This window comes from Lissotriton vulgaris, chromosome 3_1 (genome assembly GCF_964263255.1).
Source record: "Lissotriton vulgaris chromosome 3_1, aLisVul1.2, whole genome shotgun sequence".
NCBI lineage: Eukaryota > Metazoa > Chordata > Amphibia > Caudata > Salamandridae > Lissotriton > Lissotriton vulgaris.
The window spans coordinates 1,850,218,040-1,850,232,602 of NC_141689.1; positions in this window are offsets into that span (position 1 = coordinate 1,850,218,040).

Here is a 14,563-nt window from a genome sequence, read left to right on the forward strand (position 1 = left end):
TTCTGCACGATGGGTGACTCGCTCCTGCGGCTCTGATTTCTCTGCCACTGGTCCCTTTCATGCGGTATACCTGTCAGTTCTGTGCTTCCACAGTGCTGACATGTTGCAGACTTGGGTAACTTGTGCTCTTTGTCGAGTTGTGACTCTGGGGCATGGTTTGCCCACAGATGTGTCGTTGACGTCAGGGGTTGTTTGTGCAGATGGTTGTGTCCGAGTGTGACCTGTTTCTTTCAGGTTGTGGTCCACACTCAGCCACTTCAGTGTTGTGCCGTGTACATTGTCATGGTGATTTGACTGCAGCCATGCTACTCGTCATGTGGTGTCTCTTGCATTGTCAGTGTGGCTGAAATATATGCATCTTTGCTGTGTTTCACACGTGTGCATGTGTTTGCTGTGTGCTTGATGTGTGGTGTGGGTGCCCCTTTTGGCATATGGTGTACGTGGGACTACTCAGTGTTTGAGTATCTGCTGAAGTGTTCCCGTGGGATCAGGGACATAGTCCTGAGTCATTGTGGGTATGCAGTGTGCTCTGCTTAATTGTGCATGTGTGCCATTGTGCCCATCTCCCCCGTCCACCCACTCCCTGGTTGGTGCGCACACTGTTGATGTGGTGTTGGGTCATGTTGGACAGTGTCCGGATCCCCGAATCCTGTCATTGTCTCCCGACTGGTGACTGTGGCCACCATCTTCTCCATGTCATTCAGCTCCTGGTGTTCTGCTGGCCCCCTCCTCCGGGGTGCATTGCTGCTTTCGTGTTGGCAGCGAGTTTCTGCTTGGCTTTGCCATTCACATCAGTCCAGGGTTGTGCTCTTCGATTGTCCTCCTTTTCCATGCGACGGCATTCAAATGGTCCAAGGGGGTGTGCCATCTTTGCCTCTTTGTTGCCAATGACACACTGGAGGTGACAGGTTTTCCTGGACGACTGAACCCTGTCTTTCTCTTCCTCTTCTCATTGGCCTTCCACGGGCCCTGTATTCCTGGGTGTTCCTCCGTGGGGATTGTGGGGTTCATGTTGTCCTCTGCAGTCGATTAGGGTGCATTCGTGGTACTCTGCAGTTGAAGCTGTTTTTGTAGTCACTCTGGCTGAGCAGCAGGGGACAAAATACTCAGATGAGAATGTATGGCATAGATCATGGGTACTCGCAAACTTTCTCTCGGGGGCCAAATTTACAGTTTGGTTTGTGTCCGAGGGCCGCATCGGTGGGGCGCAGGGTCAGTGGGGGAGGGGCGGGGCTACAGCAACAACATAAAACTGACCATGAGGTTGATCACAGGTCCCTGCAGCGGACGCCTTGGTCCACAGAGCCGTCCCGGCATACACACATCTCTCTCTCTCTTTCTCTCTGTCTCCCTTCCTCTCTATAGCTCTCTCTCCCTCTCTCCCTCCCTCTCTCCTATCTTCCTCTGTCTCACTCTGACTGTCTCACTCCCTCTCTCTCACTCCCACTCTCTCTCTCCCTCCCTCTCTCTCCCTCCCTCTCTCTCCCTCCCTCTCCATCTCCCTCCCTCTTACTCTCCGTCTCACTCTCTTTCACTCCCTTTCCCTCCCTCTCCCTCCATTTCCCTTCCTTTCCCTCCCTCTCCCTCCCTCTCCATCTCCCTCCCTTTCCCTCCCTTTCACTCCCTCTCCGTCTCTCTCCCTTTCACTCCCTCTCCGTCTCCCTCCCTTTCTCTCCCTCCCACTCCCTCTCCGTCTCCCTCCCTTTCCCTCCCTCTCCCTCCATTTCCCTCCCTCTCACTCCCTCTCCCTTCATTTCCCTCCCTTTCCCTCAATCTCACTCCCCATCGGTCTCCCTCCCTTTCCCTCCATCTCACTCTCCATCAGTCTCCCCCCGTTCCCTCCATGTCATTCCCCATCAGTCTCCCTCCCTTTCCCTCCATCTCACTCCCTATCAGTCTCCCTCCCTTTCCCTCCCTCTCACTCTCCCTCCCTTTCCGTCTCCCTCCCCCTCTCCCTCCCTCTCTATCTCCACCTCACTCACTCTCCCTCCCTGTCCGTCTTACTCCCTCTCCTCTCTCACTCCCTCCCTCTCACTCCCTCCCTCCCACTCACTCCATCTCACTCCCTCCCTCCCACTCACTCCCTCTCACTCCCTCCCTCCCTCCCTCCCTCCCTCTCCCTCCCTCCCTTCCTCTCACTCCCTCCCTCCCTCCCTCTCACTCCCTCCCTCTCACTCCCTCCCTCTCACTCTCTCCCTCCCACTCACTCCATCCCTCTCACTCACTCCATCCCTCCCACTCACTCCCACTCAGTCACTCCCTCTCACTCACTCCCTCACTCCTATTCCCTCACTCCCACTCACTCCATCCCTCTCACTCCCTCCCTCTCCCTCCCTCCCTCTCACTCACTCCCTCCCTCCCTCTCACTCACTCACTCACTCCTCCCTCTCCCTCCCTCCCTCCTCCCTCCCACTCACTCACTCACTCCCTCACTCCCCCTCACTCCATCCCTCCTTCGCACTCACTCCCTCCCACTCCTTCCCTCTCACTCCTTCACTCTCACTCACTCCCTCCCTCTCACTCCCACTCACTCCCTCCCTCCCTCTCACTCACTCCTCCCTCTCACTCCCTCCCACTCACTCACTCCCACTCACTCACTCACTCACTCCCTCTCACTCACTCACGCCCTCTCACTCACTCACTCCCTCCCACTCACTCACTCACTCACTCACTCCCTCCCACTCACTCACTCGCTCACTTACTCCCTACCTCCCTCCCCCTCACTCCCTCCCCCTCCGTCCCACTCCCTCCCTCCCACTCCCTCTCACTCACTCCCTCCCTCCCACTCACTCCATCCCTCCCACTAACTCCATCCCTCTCACTCACTCCATCCCTCTCACTCACTCCCACTCACTCACTCATTCCCACTCACTCACTCCTACTCACTCACTCACTCCCACTCCCTCACTCCCACTCACTCCATCCCACTCACTCCCTCCCTCTCTCTCACTCCCTCCCTCTCCCTCCCTCCCTCCCTCCCTCCCACTCACTCACTCACTCCCTCCCTCTCACTCACTCCTCCCTCTCCCTCCCTCCCTCTCACTCACTCCCTCGCACTCACTCACTCCCTCTCACTCACTCCCCCTCACTCCATCCCTCCCTCTCACTCACTCCCTCCCACTCCTTCCCTCTCACTGCTTCACTCTCACTCACTCCCTCCCTCGCTCTCCCTCCCTCCCACTCACTCACTCACTCCCTCCCTCTCACTCACTCCTCCCTCTCACTCCCTCCCTCCCACTCACTCACTCCCTCTCACTCACTCACTCCCTCTCACTTATTCACTCCCTCTCACACACTCCCTCCCTCCCACTCACTCCCTCCCTCCCTCTCACTCACTCACTCACTCCTCCCTCTCCCTCCCTCCAACTCACTCACTCCCTCTCACTCACTCACTCCCTCTCACTCACTCACTCCCTCTCACTCACTCCCTCACTCCATCCCTCCCTCCCTCTCACTCACTCCCTCCCACTACTTACCTCTCACTCCTTCACTCTCACTCCCTCTCACTCACTCCCTCCCTTTCACTAACTCCCTCCCTCCCACTCACTCCCTCCCTCCCTCTCACTCCCTCCTCCCTCTCACTCCCTCCCTCCCACTCACTCACTCCCTCCCACTCACTCACTCCCTCTCACTCACTCACTCCCTGTCACTTACTCACTCCCTCTCACTCCCTCCCACTCACTCACTCCCTCCCTCACTCCCTCTCACTCACTCACTGCCTCTCACTCCCTCTCACTCGCTCACTCCCTCTCACTCCCTCTCCGCCCCCCCTCCCTTTCCCTCCCACTCCCTCTGTCACCCTCTGTCATCTCACCCTGCCTGTGTGCCAGCCGGGGCGCACACACACTCACAGCCGCACCCGAGCACTTAACAGGTCTTTATTAGACCATTTGCATGTTAATGTGGCCTTTGTATTTCACCTCTTCTTAGGCCCCTGCAGCTTTACTCTGGCCATTGCTAGGATCGCCCAGCCGACAGCTCCCACAAAGCAGCAAGAGTCTCTCGCGCTGCTGCAGACGCTTAAAAAAAAAAACGTAAAACACAGGTATGATGTTTAAGGGTTCCGCGGGCCGCCAGGAAAGGCTTGCCGGGCCGCTCCAGGCCCGCGGGCCGTACTATGAGTACCCCTGGCATAGATGAAGATACCACAAGTGGGCTGTTCTAAATGGTTTGAATCAAGTCATTGTACTATCAAATGACACAGATGTTATTATTGAGCTTCTTAGATTTGTTGCAATGTTCATAAGTCAAGGATTGTCAGAGTTATGTGTACATTATGGAACAGGTGAGAAAAGACACCTAATCTTTCTTCATATTCTGTACAAGAAACTTGACCCAGAGATGCTCAGTCTTCTTATCAAAGCACATATTCTTGTGGGTGAAGACACAATTAGCAAAATGGGAACAAAGCTTGGAGTTTTAACTGCTGAACCTATGATGTTTCTAAAAGGATTTGCTGAGACAGAAGACAAATGTGACTTTAAAGACGTGGAAAAATAACGTGCATGTGTGGAAAACGAGTTCTGGCTTTCACACATTTGATGGCCTTTGGTAAAGCGAGTTCAAGAGATCAGTCCTGCTAAGTGACCTTCCACTGGTGTCATATTCTGTGCGTGGACATATTAAAAGAGCATTCTACTTGATCAGAAGATGTGTAAATATTTTGGATCATGGATACGCAGAGAAAGATCCGTGTGAATTTAGTTGGGAAGATATCGATAGGGGTGCTAAAACCTACACATTTTCAAAAGTATCTGCTCACAGAACTTACACGCACTATATACTTGCAAAACATGTGCTACAAAAAAGATGTTCCTGTCAATATGCTCTTCTCAAATGTTCACTATTCTGCAAATGTAGCACGAGTGAATGCAGAAACAAATAAATAAAGTGAACTATGAAAATGTGTCTGAAAGAGGATTGATAAACATTTTTTTTCATATTTAAATCATAAAGGTTATTTGGTGTCTACATTAAAGGATTAAAAACCATGAATATGTGTTTCACATCTAAATAAGTCTCTTCATTCTCTATTATAGCCTCCATTTTCTAAAATGGCAGAAGGGTTACTCTGAGGAGTTATTTTCTGTCTCTATAAGACTACTTGACCCCAAAACCTATGTTTTGACACCAACATGAAGTATATAGATAACATGGGTCCTGAAATATTACATCATCACTGCAATACATCCGCCATTTATAAAAATGTCATTCAGAAAAATTCAGCCCATATCAGCAATGTCTACCCAAGCTTCTCTGATGATTCAAAAACACAAATCAGAAATGAAAATCTCGGGACAACAAATTTTTTATGAAGGTATATCAAGGGGCCAGGATTAGAAAGCTTGGTGCAGAATCCGGGTAAAGGCATGTGACATTCCCATTGGAATCCATTTCCCGCTGTGAAGCTTTCTCCGTGTCAGAGAACTCCACACAGTGGAACTAGGATCCACTAGGCAAAGGCACACATTTTTTTTTTGCAGAGAAAATGATTTTCCCTGTGGGGATACTCATTTCCCTACACCCCCGCAATACCTTGGGGTATGGGAATCAGAGTTTGGTATAGGAGGCTCGTTGGGAAAATGTAAGAAACATCAAAGTTATATTATTAAGTTTAAAAAAGGGCAAGTCTTGTCACAATTCACTGCGATGCCCATTTTCATTGAACCTTTTTTTAAGGTATCTGTTTATTGAGTTTTTCACATTTAGAACAGATAAGAAATGCTAGAAGGGAAAATACAAAATAACACACATTCACCTAGTACATCTTGATGCTAACCACTGGCAACGTTTCATTGTGTCCCTTTTTAAAGAAAGAACAATTAGCAGTGAGCATTAAGGGAAAAGAGCTAGCTGTGTGCAAGTGCCTATTATGAGAACCAAAGGTTCAGTAGCTTGCCAAGAAGTTGTTTCAGCAGATGTACTTAAATGTAAATGCAGTTGTTAACCATTACTTGTTTCACTTGCTGTTCAGGACAAACAGAAAAAGTCTGAAGAGGCTAAATAAATGAACCAGTACAGCTTCCTTCGAGATAATGGGCCACCTACATGTATATTTTCCAGTCTCCTGCCTGACTGGAGGCAAGAGGATCCAAACAAGGCATCAGCGTTTCAATCGGTGGTAGCTGCTTGCAAAATGGGGCAATTGAACTAGTTATGTTTTTTGCATCTAGTATATGTATTTTTGCACTCACCTAAGCACTGCATCATCTGCACTTGTATGTGTTAAAGTTGTACTGTGATATGCATATATATTATTTGGATAACATATATCTACTACAGATACCTTGTCCGTTGGTTTGTTTCTTTTAAATTTGATCCAAGTGAGTAATTACCACTGGATTATTTGAAGAATACATTGATTGTGGGTCGTCATCATTGGAGTCATAGCGGGTGTACCAATTCATTGGACTCTGTTTGGATAGCTTGTACTGTTTATATGTCTGTCACTCGCTAATAATGATTTGTAAAGAAAAGGTGCTGCTCTTTGCTTCGCAATCCATTATATACCAATTTTGCCCAAATAAAAAAATGTTCCAACGGTGTGAACTGGAGTGAATCACTTTGTTCGTTTTGGTATTAACAAAGTTGCAAATATGGCGCGAGTGGACTTGCCCTCAAATCACCACCAGTGTTCAGGGCCGAACTGGCCGTAGCGGGCACTGGGCGTTTCCCCGATGGGCAACCAGGATGGGGGCCCGTTTTGGATCCCTGGGGGTCCATTTTTGTTACCCGGGCCGGTTTTGCAGCATAGTTTGGCCATCTCAGTGTTACTCTTCTTTCTAATGGCCCTCAATTATTTGACTGATATTACTAATGCCCCATTGTGAAGTGTTTTGGGCCAGTATTACATAATATAAACTGGGGCTGGGCAATATTTCACAAGTTCGGCCCATTTTGTTCCAGCGCAAGACAATTCAGCATTTGACTAAACGATCAGTGAAATATATATGTAATTTTCTGCCCAATGGTGTGCATAAACATTTTTTGATTGAGACTGATCCTAGTTTGTCCAATAGTATTGCAAAGTTACCCTGTACTAGTCCAAGATGGTCGGGCACCAATGCCATTTACATGGTTTGACTTAGTGGCCCTTGATGGGTTTAATGGTGGAAAGAGCTATGCAAGGGATATGGTATTATTACATGCAGAAGATGCAGTACATGGTTTCACAACAATTGGGATTCATGTGGAATATAAACCAAGTAACCGGTTCTGAAACACAATAGAAGTATTTGTGTGCGCGGATGCGAACAAGCAGCGTGATGTACGAGGATGGAGAAGGACCGCATGCTATCTCGAGAATTAAACTATGTTTCATCCGGGCCCGCGGTGCGAACCTACAGCCGAGCACTGTTGGAAGGTTTTGAGAAATGAGGAGCCTGCAGTACCTTGAAAAGAAGAGTACAAATGGATGCTTGCTTCCACATTCGGGAATGTGAAATAAATAACACTTTGAAGCTGAACATCTAAGGAGAGCAATTCATACTGTTCAACCTCCTTGTTTTTGAGTCAGTATAGGTGAAGGTAATTCACCTTCATAGCACTGACATTTTTTATTTATTTTTTATTTTATGAGATGATGGAAACTCTAACCTGCAGTGTTTTGCAACAGAACATCCAGCATGAGTGTGCACATGATTTGCATTGAGATATCCAGCAGTTACGAGGACCCTAGCAATACTTTTGCGCAGCTGGAGGGTCGTTTTTTTGACGCTCCGGTGGCACAATGTGCTGCAGCATGTTTACATTTGCGTGGCTTTTCATGGCCTTGTAAATATGGTCTTTTGCGGAGCACTCTTCGTGAAAGGGGCAATCCATGGGTGCTGCTGTGGGTGTTCCCAGCAACACCCTTGGAATCTGAAGCAGTCCCAGGAGGCGCAACGAGGAGAAATATCCTTATTTCTCCTAGTTTTTTCTGCTTTCGGCAGCACACATAGAAGGAGAAAACACCTCTTGTGATTGCTTTTGTGCAGTAAGGTGTACCTTCCGGCACAAAAACAATTACCTCCTACAACGCAGACACCCTTGCACCATAGCGCAAGGGTGCCTGCGTTGGTGCAAGGCAGCGCATTGTGCGCCAGAGCAGGGGGAAAGGACAGGAACGCATTGTATCTCATAGATATGGCCCATTCCTGCCCTTTTCTTTTGACGCAGCGCTGCAAGGTTCCTTGCAGCACTTTCCTACAGCAAAACCTCATAAATGAGGCCCACATTTTCAATGTACTTCAGAAATTTGCCTGAAACAATTACACACAGTGGTTGATTGTGATTTTGCCTGGGCCATTCAGATAGCATGAGCTGGCAACGCCTGTTCGTAAGCATATGGAAGCTCTGGGCTTTCAAAACGGATTCACTACCATCTGGGATTAGACAAATGACCTATACTGGTGTTGAGGGGCTGTAGGGGAAGGGTCACGACTGCTGAATATAAACGACATAGCTATGTACATGGAGCATCATCTACGCTTGAGTGTAGAAGAACAGTGTGACAAACATGCGATCGTACAGACAGATACATGCCATCTTTGGAGGGATCTCCGTTGAACAGCTTTAAAACACATTACATTTGAGCATAAGAAGTGCTTAAAGTGTAGGGTGGTACCTTTGGAAGGTGCGATTTTGCATCAACTATAGCATATGCTCTGAAATCCACATATAAGCATTGGTGAGAAAATCCATATGAATAGGTATTGTACACTGTATAAGCTCTGAGGGGTCCACCATGAAGAGAGAAGGAGAAGAAATAGATTTTTAGATTGTTTATATTTCAGAATATCAAGCACATAAATATTCTACTATGAAATTATAATAAACACACAATGTTGCTTTGCAAAATATAATGGAAATACCAATCAAACCAATCTGGAATGATTAAAAATAGCTTCTGACACCAGTGGTTTGCTCTTATCAGAGCTCTCCAGGTTGGCTTGGATAGTACTTTATCAGTCCAGAGATATAATACTGTGCAAGGAGTGGTAAAAGGCTTTTGGCATTTTTTAGCTCATTGTGGATGGCACTAGCTAAACCTATGTTATGTTATTTTGTTATTTTAGATCATATAGACCATGACTCACCCTCAAATGGAAGTCTCAGCACTTACTTTGCTGCATACATGGCAAAAGGCTTTGTCACTTTTCTAACTCAGAGTGGATGGCACTGTGCTAATCCTATGCTTAAAAAATATGTTGGAAAAGCAGACATTTGAGGTGAGCAGTTTTAGAGTGGTGTTGTGGAGTGCTCCGAATGATGAAGTTGCTCTCGGCTTAAAACTTGGGATCTGACCAGGGTTCCCTGCTTCCTTTTTTCTATAAAAGTTGTGCAGCACTCTTAGTCTAAAAGATATACTTAGCTTTACAATATTTTGTAGTCGATATATTACTACAATATTTTTGTTACCTAATATTCTGATAGCATACCATTCAAATAGTCGTGGTATATGCTTTTAGAGTCCACCCAGGAGTGGCAGACAGCACATACATATAAATGGGAATTATACAGAAAGCCATATGATATGCTCTTATGGGTTCATCACGAAGAAACAGAAAAGCAACCCTTATGCAACCACCACCTTCTTTCTAGGCAATCCACACAGGCTGGCATGGACCATGCCATATGAATGGACTTTAAGCAACCAGAAACAGTACATGCTCTGATGGATCCACTGAGAAGGGACAGAGAAGTCATAGTATATGTCTGAGGGGAAGGGGTTAACACATATAAATAGGCATTACACAAACTCCACTTATTCTACGAACCCAGGAGCAGCTGACAGCAGCCTGACAATAGGCAGTGACTGAGGTTGGGAACACTGAGCATGGGCCGAGCATTGAATACAGACTGGGGCAGTGAGCATGGCTGTGGCTATCAAGTATGGCCCGAGACTGTGAGCATGGCCATGGACTGTGAACATCACTCTGGTTAAAGATTTCGGCCATGGATAGTGAATGTGGTCAGTGACGGTGAGCATTCACACAGATGGGGGTTATATTTGGGACAATGAACATGACCACAACAAATGATTACAGTTGTCTAGTAGGACAGTTTATATGGCTGTGGCCTGTGACCATCTTTTTGGTTAAAATGTATGGCATGGATCGGTGGGCGCTATCTAGGACAGTCATGAGTTATGCACATTGAACTTGATAATGGACATTAAGCAAAGTCTAAGATGTAGGGTTTGCTCAGGACAGGGATAACCTATGGGACAGAGACATCATGGTTACAAACTGTGAACATGGAGTGTAATTTTTTATTCAGATCACTATGAGGCCTACTATTGAAGGAGTTAACTGGTTTGCTATTGCATTTTTATACAGATACTCTCTGTTCTCTAATAGTCAATGAAACAGACCAGTACCACTGAACATTTTCACTGCAATGAACGAGTCGGAGACCTTATCCATTTAGCACCTCAATCATTCGATGTAGGTGGTCATAAGGAAGGATTGTCCTAGATATGTTATGGGTCACTCTGTAGGCAGTCATCCCACTACCGAAATTTCCCGGTTAGTCATTACTAGAGTACAAAGGTACGATTTACTCGACAGAAGTAACGATATGCTGCATTTTTTAGAATGGTTTGCAGGATGGGCTGATGGTGGACTCTGAGCATGTTATTTGTGTTGTAACAATGTTCTTTTTGTCTGCAGAGGGTTTCATCGCAGAATAGAATTTTGGGAGTGCTTATGTGAAGACTTACATGTGGTAGTTAGGGGTAATAGCTGAAGATTTATAAATGAAGGGATCATAGGGGTTAAGAGCAGCTACTGACAATTCTCATAGGACCATAGATTAATGAAGTTTCCCTGGTTCATTTATTTGAAAGTTATTCTTTTGTACTCTGCTTGCTACTCAGTGAGAGAGTCACCAGGCACCATGGCTTAAGTCCAAGAATTTGGCCATATTGCATAGGTACTGAAATAGAAGCGAGAAAGGCCATGTGGTAGCACTACTGCTGACAGGCTCAATGAATTCACTACAGTTTTCGAAACATGAAGGTGGACAGTTGACATGGGCAAATGGACCAGTAGACAAGCCAACATCTGACTGAAAATGTGAATTACATCCATACTTGAGCGATTAAATTGGATGAATGTGAGACTAACATGTCCCAGATAAATAAGTATTTACCTGACTACAATCAGTTCTTTCTGAATTGGATGTTATGATTGCCTTAACTGTAAGGGAACTCTTGGTAGTGTGGAAATGTGTAATATTTTACTTTGCATAAGCTACAGTCATTTTGGCTGTGGTGTCCATTTTGTTTCCTTCGTAATTCTCCCGTCCTCTGCTGCTCGTCTTTTTACTGTGCTTGTGTTATCTATTTTAGTCAGTCATTGGCCGATGATACTGATTTAGCTAAAAGCAATGTACGTGCTAAGGGTTTGTAGCTGCCAGTGCAACTGTTAACTGTCAATCATTTACTGCTGATATAAGCCATAAGCATTTCTGTTTCCCCTCCCACTTTGCTGACCATGTAGTTATTCATCTGCCCTTGTTTGCTGATAACTATTTCTAAAACGTGTTCTTCCTATTTCTGTTCACATGCTTACAGTGCAGAAAACTAGTATAAAAGGGACAACGGTTTCTGAAGTCAGTGCACTACCTCATGCAGCACTTTAGAGTACTGTGTGGATGTGGTCCTGCTCATGAGTGATTAATTTGTTGTTTATTCCAACTCCAATGCCGATCTCTATTTTGTTGGTCTTTAAACCGTGGACAAAAGGTTGACCCTGCACCAGTTTACCCCCCAAAAAGGTACATTTCCGCAGTTGGCGCCCAATTCGTGGGACCCCATTGGAGACGCGGTTGTCCGAAGGAGTGGTCTCGACAGAGGATCAAAACATTACTGAGGAAACACACTGCACCTGGAGACCTTTGTCTTTGCAGGCCGACATGACTTTTCCGGTTTTCCCGATTTGACCCTCCAGGTGGTGGCCGGTCTCGACTGGGGTTTTCTTTGGCGCAGTTTTGCAATGACCATTAGGTGAGCCAGAGATCGGCAGGTGGGAGTTGAAGACTTCTGTTTAGTAAAGTCGCTGAAGCGGCACTCTTGATTTGTTTGACCTTGGCTTTTATTTTTGTTTAGCTTTGTGATTCATTCTTTGCAAAGTTTGTAGGCAGGTAATGTGGAGATTTTTCTCCTTTGAGAATATTTGTTTGGAGTAGTAATATTTTACACATATTTATAAAACATGCCTTTTCTCAGCACATTCCGTAGGTAGTGTTGCTGCTCTGGTGGTACCAAAGTAAGTTTGCAACAAAGTTAGCCGGCTCCCCCAGAAGGGACACCTAATAGATACATGTATGTCAAATATGATATTTCTTCCATAATGTACGGTCCACTATGGTACAAATAAACAAAGAAAGATTCCGATCTCCAATCGACAGTGAATGGGTCATTCTATTTTAAAAAGGTTCAATATGTAGAGCAGTGTTTATTTAAAAGAAAAAGTAGACAGGATATGTTTGATTGTGTGTGTATGTGGGAGAAAGAAGTACGAGAGAGAGCGAAGAGAGCAGAATCTATAGCAGAAAAAGAACAACGAAAAATGATTTATCAAAAAGCGCTAGAATTAAAAAATAAAGAAAAGAAGGAAAAATAGAACAAGAAGATAGGGAACGTCGATTAGAGGTAAATGGACAGTATCATATTAGGCGCCCTATCTATCCACTACTTAATACGCCTCAGGATGATTGTGTCCTATTAGAACGCCACCCACCCCGTATAAACTTCCCACTCAGAGTGCCCCTGAGGATGAGGTTTCTGACAAGGAGCAATTGTCTTCAGATGAAAAGGATAAAGGTAAACAAGATGGGTGACAGACTCACTCTACTTTATCTAGAGCAGAAAAAGATAAATTAAAAACCGCTGCTAGGGAGGAGGCTGACCGGCCTCACGCTGCATCGCTCATTGTAACTATGGTTCAACAGTGGAAAAATAGAGGGCAATTTTATTTTGTAGAAAAATTTGCTTGGGAGGAGATATTTGATTATAGACAAATTCTTCAGGAACTAGTGCCAGCTGATATAAATACTGATTACAAGCGATTAACAGAGGGGACTTTTCCTTTTTCGGACCTATCTGATATGATTAGAGTTAAAATACGAGACGCAACATTATGTTTACGAAAGGAGCAAGAATTAGCTAGAAAACAGAGTGTTATAAAAGCAGTTCAAACTCAAGCACAGGACGTAGATGCTCTGGTGGAAGAGGTGGCACCCAGGAGTAATACAGTTACTGTGAAACCTATGCGTGAAGCTGCACTCCTGTATGTTCCTCTGAAGGGTGCAGGAACTGATGATGATTAAACTTTATATGAAGCAAAGGGATATTTTATATATTATTGGGTTTACACTCCTTGGAGTAGAGCTGATGTGATGGCTCTTAACCCCTTCGCTGCTAGGCCTTTTCCCCTCCTGTGCTAAGCCTTTTTTTGGCGATTTGGGGTAGTGCGCGCTTAGGCCCCTGTAACTTTTTGACCACATAAGGTATCCACGCCAAATTTGTGTTCTTTTCTTCCACCATCACGTGGATTCTAAAGGTGCCCAGGGTTTGTAGTTTCCCTTGGAGGGGTCCCAGAAATTAAGCAAAATACAGTGAAATTTTAGTTTTTTTCAGAAAAATGGGAAAAACGGGCTGCAAATGAAAGCCTCTGGGTTTTTCCCTGCAAATGTTATCAAAAAAGGGTTTGTGGGGCTGAAATCTCCATTTTCCCAGCTTTTAGGGAATGACAGTCTTTTGTCAGAGAACCAACATTTTTCACACAGTTTTGGCATTTTTCTGGGACATAGCCTATTTTTGCTAATTTTAGAGCTTTCAACCTCCTTCCAGTTAATGGTAGAAATAAGTTTAAAAGCAATAATGGATCCTGGAAAGCTATACATTTTCGTAAAGTAGACAAAATTTGCATTCCCAAAGGGGTCAGTTGTCTAAATCCATGAAAGGTTTCTTTATAGAAACTAACAGTTAAATATTGGAATAATTGAAAATTTGTTGAAAAAAACAGCCTTTTGTCTCAACGTTTTCACCTATAACTTCTTGTAATTTTGACAGCTCTTGGAAAGCAATATACCATTACATCCCTTAGACCTTCCTAGTTGTGGGAATATATAGGACTTGTAGTTTCACCAAGAACCCAACGAAACCACATCCAAAAAGTGAGCAGCAACTTGCAATGGTATTTTATTATTTACTGGGTGTAGAGCAATTATTCTTGGAAAATGTATACATGGAAAAATCTGTAGGAAAGACACCTATGTATTTCTGAATTGGGTACAAATTATAGAGTTTAGAAACAGTATATATTTGCACATTTTCAAAATTGGGAATTATTGGTCATTTTTCAAAAATATTTTTTTTTACACAATGTCTTTCATTGGGAAGGGAGAAATGCATGAAAACTCAATTGGTAATAACAGTTGATTTACAAATCTGAATTACCCTAAGTCTCCCGATAAAAACGGTACCTCACTTGTGTGGGTCGGCCTTGTGCCTGCGACAGGAAACGGCGCAAAATGCAACGTGGTCACACCTCAATTTTGCAGTTTAAAATTGACC